The 13,274-nt window shown below is 49.1% G+C and overlaps 1 long non-coding RNA gene and 1 other non-coding gene across 2 annotated transcripts in view; one reads left to right on the top strand and one right to left on the bottom strand.

Annotated features, from left to right (window-relative positions):
• LOC132248503 (uncharacterized) overlaps positions 1–12,973 on the top strand; it is a 66,577-nt gene extending 53,604 nt beyond the window's left edge. The window contains exon 2 of the long non-coding RNA XR_009459701.1: positions 10,002–12,973. This is a non-coding gene — a long non-coding RNA (uncharacterized LOC132248503). The remainder of the gene's footprint in view (positions 1–10,001) is intronic.
• A 114-nt stretch (positions 12,974–13,087) lies between these two features.
• Positions 13,088–13,274, bottom strand: LOC132247888 (U2 spliceosomal RNA). Its single transcript, XR_009459292.1, has one exon. It is a non-coding gene; the product is annotated as a U2 spliceosomal RNA (small nuclear RNA).

Here is a 13,274-nt window from a genome sequence, read left to right as displayed (position 1 = left end):
TCCCCTTCCAGACCCTTCCCACCTGCCCTTCTGACAACTCCCCTATATCTGCCATCTCATCCCTTCCTCTGATTTCCTTCAGCACCCGCTTTGCTTCCTTCAGTCCCTCACACCCTAACCCCTCCAACCCCCTTCGCCCTCAAAAAACCCCACCCCCGTGCATACCACTTGGCCGGTCTCTCAGCCTACAAACTTGTCCACCTCCCTCCATATAACCCCAACCTCCTTAAATACCTTCCCGCCCAATATCTACACATTGCCCCCACTTTCCTCCCCTCCAGGCCCGCAAGTCGCACCACCCCTTTCCAGAAGTGCACATACAGAAAAACCTCTAGTTCCAGCACGCCCCAGCCTCCCAAGTCCTCCCCCTTATATACCTCTCTCCTCCCCACCTTCTCCATCTGCCCACCCCAAAAAGAGAGAGACATTTCCCTTTGCACCCGCCTCACCTGCAACCAGGTGGGCGGGTACACTATTGCCACAAAGAAAATTGTCAGCAGCAAAGACTGTTTCATAATCCCCACCTTCCCCCAGAACGACAGCTTCCTCTTTCTCCATAGCCCTACCACTTTCCTCACCCTCCCTCGAACCTCCTCCCACGCCCGTTCCCCCTTCCCCTTCATATCCATAGAGACTCCCAGCACCTTCAAACCCTCCTTCTGCACCCACCACCCCACCTCCTCCAGTCCGGCCCACTCCCCCACCGCCAACAAACTACTTTTCCCTTTGTTCACCCGTGGCCCCGCTGCTTCCCAATATTCCTTAATTCCTTCCACCACCCTCTCCAGCAACCCCTTATCCCTCACCATAAACATCACGTCATCCATGTACAGTGTCACCCTCCCATCCCTCCTCACCTTCTGTGCCAATGGCTCTATATGCCGCACACAAACAGCCCCGGAGAGAGGGGGCACCCCTGGCGCACCCCTCTCTCCACCCTGAATTCCTCTCCCAAACAGCCCTTCACCAAGATTCTGCTCCTCGCCCCTCTATACAGGGCTCTCACCCACCCCACGAATTTCCCAGGAAAACCCATCCGCCCCAACACCTCAAACAGGAACCCGTGCTCCAAACTGTCATAGGCCTTCTCTAGGTCTACACTGCCCACCACCACCTTCCACCCCCTCTCCCCCACGTACTCCAACATATCCCTCCATACCCACTGCGTATCCCCCAACCTCCTACCCTTCACTGCACACATCTGGTCTTCCCCCACCACCTCCCCCATCACCTTCCCCATTCTTGCTGCCAGCACCTTTGAGAGCAACTTATAGTCTACATTCAATAATGTAATAGGTCTCCAATTCTTCAACACCTCCTTGTCCCCTTTCTTGTGCAGTAACACCACCACCCCCACCACAAAACCCTCCCCCGCCTCCCCTGACCCCATCACCTCCCAGAACACCTCCACCATGTCCCCCCCCCCCCACCCCCCAAAACCGCTCGTAGAATTCAGCCGGCAACCCATCCAAACCCGGCGTCTTCCCCTTCATCTGCCCCAGCACCTCCTTCACCTCTTCCTCCGTGATGTCCCTCTCCAACTCCACCCTCTCCCTCTCTTCTACCCTCTTTTCCAACTCCCCCAAAAACCTCTCCCCTGCCATCCCATCCACCTCCCGCTTTTTATACAGCTCCGCATAGAATCCTGTCACCTCCTTCAACACCTCCCTTTGCTTCTCTACTCGCACCCCCTCCCCTGTCACCACTGCCCCCACTTCCCTGCTCCCTTTCTTCACCTTCTCTGCAAAATACTTCCCCCATTCTTTCCCCTCCCCCATCCACAGTGCCAGTGCTAAAAACATCCTCTCCTGCTCCTTCCCCCAAAACCATTCCTCCACCATCCACTTCGCCTCCCCCAACTCTCGCGCTTCACTTCCTTTCCCCCCATCACTTCCCGAATCAACCCCTGAACCTTCCCCTGCAGTCTCCCCAGCTCCTTCCTCTTCTCCCACGCCTGCTGTTTCCCAACTCGAATAAACCACCCCCTGATCTTCTCCTTCATAACCCTCCACCACTCCCAATGAGACTTAAACAGCACCCTTGTTGTTTTCCACCTCTCATATTCCCTCCCAAACACCAGTTCGTCTTCCAGTACTCCTGTGTTCAGCTTCCACACCCCCCTCCCTCTCCCAACCTGTAACTCTACCCTCAACATCCTGTGATCGCTAAACCCAACTTCCACCACCTCCTTCCTTTCCACCCCCACCCTTTCTGAAACCAAACAAACAAAATCAATTTGCAAAACCTTCTCCCCCCCCCCCCCCCCAGTTCGGTCCTCGTTCCCAACCGCTCCCCCCTCCAGACATCCACCAGCCCCTCTTCCTGAACCCAGTTCCCCAAACACCTCCCCATGCTGTCCAAACTTCCCCAGCCAATCCCCCCCTTCTCTATCCCCTCCCTCAATAATGCAGTTAGTCCCCTACAAACACCTTCTTCCCTCCCCCACATATTGCCAATCTCCGAAAGAATTCCCTCCACTCCTCCTTCACAGCTGGTGCATAGACATTGAACGCCCCCACCTCCTCCCCCCCCACCTCTACCCTCATGTGTTGCAATTGCCCCTCAATTAACACCTCCACCCCAAGCACTCACCCATGTTTCATTCACTAAAATCCCCACCCCTGCCACCTTATTTCCACCCACCCCTGCCCACCACGACCTTCCCTTATCCTCATCTTCTCTGCAGCACCCCATAATCCCCCTCCCACCCAATCCCACACTCTTGTAAACAAATAATATCAGCCCTTAACACCCTCAAATACCCTCCCACCCTTTCCTACCTTTTCTTAGATAACAGACTCCTCACATTCAAGGAGACAACACAAAATTCCCCTTCCATGGCAATCAACAGAAATGAAAATTCCCCCCCTCACACCTCATCCCCACTCCCACTCTGATGCCTCCAGTGAGGCCTCTACCCCTTTCCTCCATTTCCCAGGTGGTTCAAACAGCCCCTCCACTGTTCTTGGGCTCAGAAATCCCAAACTTTCCTTCCTTTCCCCTTCTCCCTCCCTCTGCTCTTTCTTCTTCCCCTTCCCTTCTTCCTTTCCACCTTCTGCTTGCACCCCTAGCTTCTTCTTCCCCTTTTCCTCCCCTCGTTTCTTCTTTTTCTTGAGACTCCCCTCCCACCCTTGTTCAATTGCCTCCACCTCCTCCAGTTGCTCTGCCCACCCCTTCTCTTGTGTTTGACCCGTTGTTTGTCCCATTTTTGTTCCATTTCCAACTCCGCCAGCATACCCCTCAAATGTTGCGATGCCGCATCGCCCCCCTCTTCCCCCTTCTGTTCCTTCATCTCCAACTTCTCCTCCTCCACCAGCTCCTTGACTGCCTCTGATCCCCTCTTTACCCTCCTCCTCCCCCCCAGACCTTTCCTCCACAAACATCTCTCCTCCCTCTTCTAGCACACCCATCTGTTCCTCCTCCTCCATTTCTCTCTCCTCCCCCCCCCCCCACTCCTCACGACTCCCCGCCATCCGCACTAGATTTGTGTAGGACGAGGGGCACGTCTGCTGTATGTGCCCCTCCTGCCCGCAACCCTTACATACAAAGCTCTCCTTGCAGAATTGAGCTGTGTGCCCCAGCCCCCTGCAGCAATAACACACCCTAAGTTGGCAGAACGCCGCCAGGTGCCCCTCTTGCCCGCACCTATTGCACAGCTTGGGCTGGTCGCGATACACCACATATCCCCTACACGGCCCAACTTGCACTGCCAAAGCCAAGTGCTTAACCACCCCGGGGCTCCCCACCACCTCATGGAGCACCACCTTCGCCCTCCATGCCCCTGTCCAAACCCCCCACCAATCACATTCTTTTTCTACTAATGTCACTCTCTCCACCCTCTGTTCCAACCATCTTCTCACGTTGTCCTTATGCAACATGTCTGTAAACATCTTAATATACAGCACTCTCTCCCGTGCCTTCCGCCCCATATCAAACACCAACCCCTCCAGCTCCCCTCGTTCCAATGCCTCCTCACTCGCCTTCCAAAAGGCAGCATAACTTTACTCATTTTCAAGTCACATTCCAGACCTTCCTGTTGTCGAAGGGCACCACACAGTGCAAGTCCCTCGGATTCACTTTGAGAGTCTTCAAGAGGACCTCAGCCATAAAGTCTCCGCGCCTCAGTCTTGTTTCCCTTATACCCCTCAAGGGCAAAGGTTACCTTCACCCTCCATTTTGTCCCCTGGGCTCCATTTTCTTCCTCTTCAGGGTCCCCCTCTCCTGCCGCCTCCTTCTCTTGCCCCTGGGTCTCCCGACGACTCCCTGCTGCCAGCAATGCTCCTCTCTCTTTGGGGGTCTTCTGCCCCCCCCTGCTTCCACTTGGGCCTTCCCTTTCCGCTGCACACAGGTCCACCCTTCCTCCGCCGTTCGCTCACCAACTCCATCGTCCCTTCTGCTGATCTGGTTCGCCCATCGCCGCCGCTGCCCCTGAACTCTATCCTCCTCAGCCCTCGTCTCTGCTGTCATTTGCATACCAATCTGCATCCCGATCTGCATATTGGGCCTCGCCTTCGTAGCTGCCATCTCTCTCTGCTCCGCTGTCCCCTCCGTCTTCCCTGGTGCTCTGCTCATGGCCTTCTAGAGGCCTCATGTCGAGGACGTATCAGTTCTCGAACCGAACCACCTCCGGTGGCAGGCTGTTCCCGACAGACCTTGCCTTGGGGCTCAGACAAGAAAGAAATTCTTCCTCCTGTCCAGCCTGAAACGGCCTTGTAGTAGTTAGTTGATGACCGTTTGACCTGGCCATCATCCCTTCCTTGGGGCCCTCGCTCGCTCGGGTGAACAAACGCGTTCCCCCAGCTACTGGTTGGTGGTCAACTTAGAGGCGGCCATCAGATCGCCCCCGAGCGAGTGAGTGAGCCTGGGCTTTATCCAGGCTCAAGAGCCCCAGGGCTCTCAGCCTGTCATCACAGGGTCTGCTTCCCTGACCTGTGATTGTGCGCGCGCGGCTCTTCTCTGGACAGGCTCTCTCCAGCTTCTCCACATCACATCCATTTTGAATTGTGGAGCCAGCCCAACACTGGACGCAGTACTCCAGCTGCAGCCTCGCTGAGGCCTATTACAAGGGGAGAAGGACGATGTCCTAGGCTTTGCTTGAGAAGCGTCTCTGGATGCAAGCCAGCCTTTTGGTCGCTTGACTAGCTGCAGCATCGCACTGCAGGCTCACCTTGCCTTGCCTCGGGCTTCTTTCCGTTTGCCCTGGTCTCCGTCTACTGGTTTCATTTGACTTGCACTTGTGCACGCCCCGCCACTCTGGCTTTGTTCGGCGGCGGCAGCAGCGTCAACGACAACGACCACCCTGGACGAAGGCAGCATCTGGTCTTAAGCGGCCTCACAGGCCAAGCCAGAGACCTGGCAAGAGACACAGAAAAAGGCTGCAAGGCCTGCCTGCCAGTAGCTGGGAAAGCCCTGGCCTCCCCGACCCACCCTCCAGGTGCTGCTTCCAGGCCTGCAGCGGGCCCCGGCAGGCTCCCGGCCCGCACCCCCCCGCCTGCCCAGGCCCAGGCCCTGCGGCCCCGGGCAGGGCCCTGGCTTCTCCTGGGCAGGAGGCAGGAGCCTTGTGCTGCCTGCCACGCCAGAGGGCGCTGCTCACTTGCTCGCTCCCTTCCTCCCTCCCCTGTCAGTGTGCTGCCTGCCCAGCAGCAAACCTTTGCATAGAGTCTGCCCCCTGGGGGCACCCAGGAGCTACAGCCCCACCCCTGCTGCCGCTGCCATGCGCAGGTTTGTTATTACCCTGAAATAGAATAGTTTTCTGATAGCATACTGTTAAGCTTACAATAATTTGGATTATTAAGAAGTATTAGCTTTACAGCTGAATACAAGGCATGACCTGTGGCCTAGCAATACAGCTGACCACAAGGCAGAATGATAGCTAGGCCTTTGCTTGTGTCAAGTAATCATTTTAACTCAGAAAATGCTTAACGGAGTTAAAAAGTGGATCTGTATCTGTGTGCTGAAAAAAAATCAGCTACAGCAAGTAGTAAAATAAGACAGGGAAACCATTGTTCTGGGTGCACTGGTTGTGTCCTTGAGAAGTATCTACTACTGTATAAGGTTTTGCTAACATATTATAATGTTACTGTTACTTTTAGCTTTTAATAAGTGCTAGTTCAGCTTAATAGAAATATGCTCTTACAAAGATTTGCAAAGCACCACCCAAGTATTGCTTTGTTGTTAACCATGTAGTCTTGCCTTGTTGTAAGAAGTATAAAAGATCGCCTCACCCTTGAGGGGGGGCCATTTTGCCTTTTGCTGGCTTTGTTCTTTGCTCAAGCAAAGAAACAGTTGTCTTTCTTTACCCGCATTGTCTGTCTATCAAATTAGAGCTAGACAACGAACCTTAGGGAGGCTTCTCCCACCACAATTTGGCACCCCAGATGGGACCCATATATATAGCTTGGAGCCTTTGGAGACCTCCATCCCCCGACACCCCAGCACGCACCAGGTGAGTTCACCTATTTGGGTCAGTCTTGGGAGGTGGACAGTCCCCTTGGGACCAATAAGGCGGGATCCTCAAGTCGGGTAAAGGAACTGTACCGGCGAGTACCTCAGGTCAGGTATGTTTTTGGTTTCTATCTGGTTTTAACCTCTAGAGGTCTCTGGAAGCAGTCTTTGAGGGTATCTGTCTGCTGATTTAAAAGCTGTTAGAGCAGCAGCCTGGCTGAAAGGCAAAAGACACAGATATAAGGTAGAAATGCTGTTATAACGGCCAATGACTAGGGCTCGGACTCAAGACGCCCCTCCTCACAGAGAAAGCCAGTGGAGTCTGAGAACACCGGTTGTTGTATGTGGACAAAACAGCTCCTAGGCAGGTAGAACTTAAGGAAATAAGACTGCTTGTGCTTGGATATAATCATGGGTTCCAGTCTAGGAAAAGCTATTCCCGATTCACCCCTTGATTTTATGATTAAGAATTGGAAACATTTGGAGGGACGGGCAGAACTGTCCAAGTCTCGTATGGCAGAACTCTGTTTAACTAATTGGACGTCTTATACGTCCCAGTTAGATTTGGGAAGACAATGGCCAGAAAATGGATCGTTTGACCCAAATTGTCTGGCTGCCTTATGAAAGATCTTGGAGGACCCCTGCCTCGACCTAATAAATTATTGGTATTTATGAGACAATGTTGCTAGTAAACCTTTAGCTTCCCTGACCCCTGCATCTTTCCAGAATCTGTTAGCTCCCCTTCTGTGTCCAAAACCTGCTACACCACCGTCATATTCAGAAGCTGATTACAGACCCATGCCTAGGCCCCCTAACCTACCATTGATACCACCCCCAATGTTTGAACCCCAAAACATTGCCCCCGGGCTGGCCGAGGGACTGAGAAGTCTTCGGGAGGCATCACCTCGATTGTCTCTCTCGGAATCCCCGAGTCCCGGATCTGGAGAGGGATCCAGAGATCCCTCTCCAGATTCCAGTTCCACTCCGATTTCAAATCGCACTCGTCAAAAATTGTCTAAGCCTGCACTTCAGTTACCTCTAAGAGAATACCCTGTGCCTGGTGAGGGTGGAGAAGTTATCAGTCACTGGACACATGCTCCGTTCTCCACCACCGACCTCTTAAACTGGCAAGAAAACACCCCCAGGCTCAGAGATGATCCCGAAGTAGTTCTAAGGCGCTTCAAAACCATTTTCATAACTCATAACCCCTCCTGGTCAGATGTCATGCAGCTTCTCAAAAGCCTCTTAGCTACGGATGAGAAGACTCAAGTACTACGCCATGCTGACCAATTTCTAGCCGATCAGCCCCATGAAAACCACCCCATGCCTAATGGCGTGCCTAGGCAAAATCCAAGTTAGAATTACAGTCAGGAAAGGGGGCAAAATTCAATACGAATACTAAAAGACAGCATTTTAAAAGGATTAAAGAAAGCAGGAGATAAAACTACAAACTGGTCCAAAGTGACAGCTACTGTTCAGGGCCCTGAAAAACACCCTTCAGACTACTTTGAAAGACTCTATAAAGCTATACATCAGTATGGACACATGGAGCCCGAGACACCTGCCACTTTGCCTGTGTTAAAACTTGTATTCATAAGTCAGGCTAGCAAAGAGATTAAAAAGAAGCTCCAACCTGACACTGAGGGTGTTGAGAATAAATCCATGACAAAAATCTTAGCCATTGCTACTAAAACTTTTATTAAGCCCCCCCCCGCCAAAAAAAACAAACCCCAAAAGATACAGAAGAACCAGTCTTTTGAGATCATAAAGCTGCCTGCAGCTTACTTGTCTGCACAATTAGATCCAGTGGCAAAGGGGGGAGTAGGCTGCCTTTGCACAGTGGTAGCAGCTGCAACAATAGTCGAAAAAGCCCAGGAATTAGTCCTTGGATACCCCCTTATCCTAAAGGCTCCACAAGCAGTAGCCCTCCTCCTCCAGAAAAATACTCAACATTTTTCTCATCAGAGAATGAACAAATAGAAAGCCACACTTTTAATGGCTACAGACTTGGTCATAGAGAGATGCAATACCCTGAATCTGGCTTATTACCTCTACCCAGCAATGGGGAACCAGACTCCCACGATTGCCTTCAAGTTGCAGCATTTTCAGACAAACCCAGGATAGATCTTAGTGACTTACCCTTAGACAACCCTGACTTGATTTTTTTTTTGTAGATGGCTCTTCAATTTAGTCAATGGAGTTAAAAGAACGGGTTATGCAATAGTAACTCCATTTAAAGTACTTAAAGCTGAACCACTGCCTGGGCAGTTGAGCTCGCAGGCGGCTGAACTTACTGCCCTTACAGGAGCTTGTCAATTAACATTGGGCCACTCTGTAAATATTTGGACTGATTCTAAGTATGCCTTTGGAATCAGTCATGCCACTGGACAATTGTGGAAACACAGAGGATTTATGACAGCCTCTGGAACTAAAGTATCAAATGCTAAACAAGTCAATGATCTCCTATGAGCTATAATGTTGCCAAAAGCCATAGCTGTAATGCATTGCCCAGCCCATACCAAAAAGGGAGATCAAGTCTCAAAAGGCAATGCCCTGGCCAATGCTGCAGCTCAAACAGCAGCCTTACTGCCGCTATCCGCCCTAGCCTTCCAAGCTCAAATTTCTCAGTCAAAGGCATATTTGGAAATACTGCTAGAGCTAAAAATGTACAAGTCTGCACCACCTTTAGAACAACAGAGATAGAAAGCGGCAGGAGCCACCTGTGAAAAAGATGGAATATGGCAATTGCCAGATGAAAGGATAGTGCTACCTAAAGCAGCCCTTAGACCCTATCTGCAACAACTCCATCAAAGAGAGCATTTAGGTTATGAAAAACTTGCCACTATCACTAACAGGCTGTTCTACACACCCGGAGTCTACCACAAAGCAAAAAGGCTTTTAGAACACTACAGTACATACAAAAAAGTTTAATATCAAAGAAAAAAAAAATCAGGACCCCCTGGAGCCTGCCCCTGGGCTTATACTCCCTTTGCAAGACTACAAATAGATTTTACTGATATGCCTGAAGACAATGAGTACAAAAACCTCCTAATAATTATTGACCAACTCACAGGGTGGGTAGAAGCCTTCCCCACCAGAAGAGCTACAGCACAACAAGTAGTAAAAATACTCCTTAATAAAATTATACCCAGGTTTGGTCCTCCACGTATCATTAAAAGCACTCAAGGATTACATTTTACTGCTGACTTAAATAAAACACTGGCCAGCTGCCTAGGAATAGAATATAAATTGCATACCCCTTGGCACCCAGAAAGCTCAGGACAAGTAAAAAAAATGAATCAGACCCTAAAACAAAAAATTGAAAAGCTATGTGCTGAGAGCAGGTTAAAATGGACTAAGATTCTCCCACTGGCCCTTACATCCATCAGAATGACCCCCCCAAAAAAACTAAAGCTCAGCCCTTACAAGCTGCTGTTTAGACACCCTGTTCCCCAACATTTCCCCTTACTACCGGCTCACACGTCTTCTCTTTTAGGCGATAAAGGACTCACCTCTTATATTTTATCTCTACAGTCTCAGTTAAAATCTCTCCATAGGTATGCTGCTTTAAGCCAACCCCTCCCTGCCGATGTCCCAACACATCGCATCCAGCCTGGAGGCTGGGTGTATATAAAAAGTTTAAGGGGAGACCGTTTCCAAGTTAAGTGACAAGGACCGTATGTAGTCCTCCTCACCTCCCACACCGCCATAAGAGTATCAGAAAAAGACAACTGGATTCATTATACTCATACAAAGAAGACAGAAGTTTCATCAGAGCTCAGGATTGGCTCCAACGCGAGCTTCCCTGACCTGGAAAAGGGGAAGCCAGAAGAAGACGACTGCAGATTTCACAGGAGCACCGCACGCCCGCCTGACCGCGACAAGGGTGAGCCAGAAACGGACAAAAAAATTAAGACAAACACCTCCTGGACCTGCAGCCCATTAGATAATATAAAACTCAAACTAACCAAGGTCCACTAATGAACTGTCACCCTTTTGGGGTCCTGCCCAGCCCAGAGAGCACCGAACTCCAAGTACTGCATCCTCTAGACACTTTTGGATCAGCTGAAACCAAGCACTTTGAGACTGTAACATGTCCCAGAAGATCAGTTATTAAGAGCTGCAGGGTTATACATACTGTTTGTGCTGATTTTTATTATAATATGGTTTTTATAACTATGTTATTTCTAATCTTTCTCTTTGCTGGAGAAATAAGTCTCTCACAGGGGTCGGCTATAGCTGCCAGTTGCTATAAGTGTGCTAATCCTGGTGCCCGAGGTTTTCCTGTCTGAATAAGTGATTCAATCGAACTCTCTGATATAGCCGGGAAGGTCAACATTGCCCCTTGATATCCTCCCTCACATTGCTGTAGTTCAGCAGAAGTTCGGGTATTTACTTATGGAACAGAATATTGTATAAAGCCTAGCCCCACCCAGTTTTCAGACAATTTACAAAGTCTCCTCAGGCTAAGGCTACTCTTAAGCCTACTGTTGCCCATATCTCTGATAACAATATGCATCTCCAATATGTTGACAGAGCCGCTAAAGCAGAAAACCAAAGTGATTGTTGGGTGTACAGTCATTTTCCTCTCCACACCCAAGGAGAAATTCCCATGACTCCCATCCCCTTGGGCCCCGAGTCACTTTTAAACCCCTCTAATAACCAAGCTTGGGACCAAAGTCAGCAGGAGTTCCTTTTAATAAAGCCTGTTGTTAAAAATTGGTGTTTCTATATAAACTGCTCAGTATCAGACTGCATTAATTTAGACACAAACATATGTCACCACTATTTTACTAGTTCAAGTGGAGGAGACTGGCATAATAACAACACAGCAACTCCTACCTATTGCAGCTCTTACAATGATTTCTACAACAACAACAACTTAACCAAGGGCACTAATCCTATCTGCACCCCCATCTCCTCTTTAAATAATACCTTGTGGTATTGTTTGTACACTGATACCTCCCGGGGACAACGCTTCTTCAATGGAACTGCAAATCCTTCCTTTAAATCAGAGGGTGAACGCGGGGTGCTAGGATTAGGAAACGGGGGCTGAATACCTCCTAAGTATTCAAACCTCGCTGCTTTAAAAGGAAAATACTGGGTGTGTGGCTCCCACGCCTACCATAAAATCCCTGCCAAAGGAAAAGGTATCTGCTATCCGGCAATGCTAAAACCCTCTATGTCCTTCGCCACGCACCTTCCACGGGACAGGTGGCGAAACAAGAGGGATTTGCAAGAAAGCCGTGATATAGTAGACAAATATCAAAAAACTCCGCTTACCAAAGGAGTATTAGTCGGGTGTTCTTTAGCAGATATACTCCCGGGAATAGACACTGCTTGTCTTGGAAGATTTACACCATGCCTGCAAGCTGTGATAAAAATCATGGCTCATAAATTCAGTAAAGATCACAAGGAACTCTCAAAGGCCATTGCTGCCTTGGCTGACACCAAGAAGAACTCTGACAAATGATAATTGAAAACCGTATAGCCCTTGATTTTCTCCTTGCTGCTCAAGGGGGAGCTTGTGCGGATATCGGACCAGAATGTTGCGTTTGGGTTAACAGTTCTTTTACAATAGTACAAACCCACCTCAATGATACAGCTGTCCATATCCAAAAAGCTAAAGATATAGCTAAAATCCCCAAAGATACATCTCTTAGTTGGCTCACTAATTGGTTGCCTTCCCTTACAGGATGGCTTAGACCTTTTATATTAAGCTTAATCGGAATTGTTATAACTATAATCTGCCTGTTGTGCTGTTTTCAGTGTCTGTGCTGTCTAGGACAACAGTTTATGCAAAGACAAGTAAAAATATATGGTCAGTTTATACAAATATCCATTATCAATCATCCAAACCTAACCCCACAAAAAGTTAAATACCTAAAAGTGTGTTCCAAAATTTCCTCTGGAAAATTAAAACAAAGGGAGGAATTGTAGTGCACAGGTTTGTTATTACCCTGAAATAAAATAGTTTTTTGATAGCATACTGTTAGGCTTACAATAATTTGGATTATTAAGAAGTATTAGCTTTACAGCTGAATACAAGGCATGACCTGTGGCCTAGCAATACAGCTGACCACATGGCAGAATGGTACAAGCAAAGGCTTGGCTGTCATATAATCATTAACTCTATTAAGCATTTTTCAAGTTAAAAAATAGATCTGTGTGCTGAAAAGTCAGCTACAGCAAGAAGCAAGATAAGACAGGGAAACCATTGTTCTGGGTGCACTGGTTGTGTCCTTGAGAAGTATCTACTACTGTATAAGGTTTTGCTAACATATTATAATGTTACTGTTACTTAACTTTTAGCTTTTAGAAAGTGCTAGTTCAGCTTAATAGAAATATGCCGTTACAAAGATTTGCAAAGCACCACCCAAGTATTGCTTTGTTGTTAACCATGTAGTCTTGCCTTGCTGTAAGAAGTATAAAAGATCACCTCACCCTTGGGGGGGGGGGGGGGGGGCCATTTTGCCTTTTGCTGGCTTTATGGTCTTTGCTCTAGCAAATAAACAGCTGTCTGTCTTTACCCGCGTTGTCTGTCTATCAAATTACAGCTAGACAACCAACCTTAGGGAGGTTTCTCCCACCACACGCTGCTTTTGGAACCCAGAGAGGAGGAAGGCAGCGCTCCCCCAGAAGGGGAGCAGGCACCGGGCCAAGAGGCACTACAATACCGGGCTGATGCGTGGAGGGGCTAGAGCAAGCTCTGAGGCCCGCTCCCAGCACCAAAAATGCGTTTAATGCGTCAGTCCTCGCATCGAGAACATATCAGCAATTAAACTGATAAGAACAGATTTTTTTTTTTAATTGACATAGTACCAAAATAT

The sequence above is a fragment of the Alligator mississippiensis genome, chromosome 1 (assembly GCF_030867095.1).
Source record: "Alligator mississippiensis isolate rAllMis1 chromosome 1, rAllMis1, whole genome shotgun sequence".
Taxonomy (NCBI): Eukaryota; Metazoa; Chordata; order Crocodylia; family Alligatoridae; genus Alligator; species Alligator mississippiensis.
The sequence above is the reverse complement of the archived record's forward strand: the minus strand, read 5'-3'. Positions and strand labels throughout refer to the sequence as shown.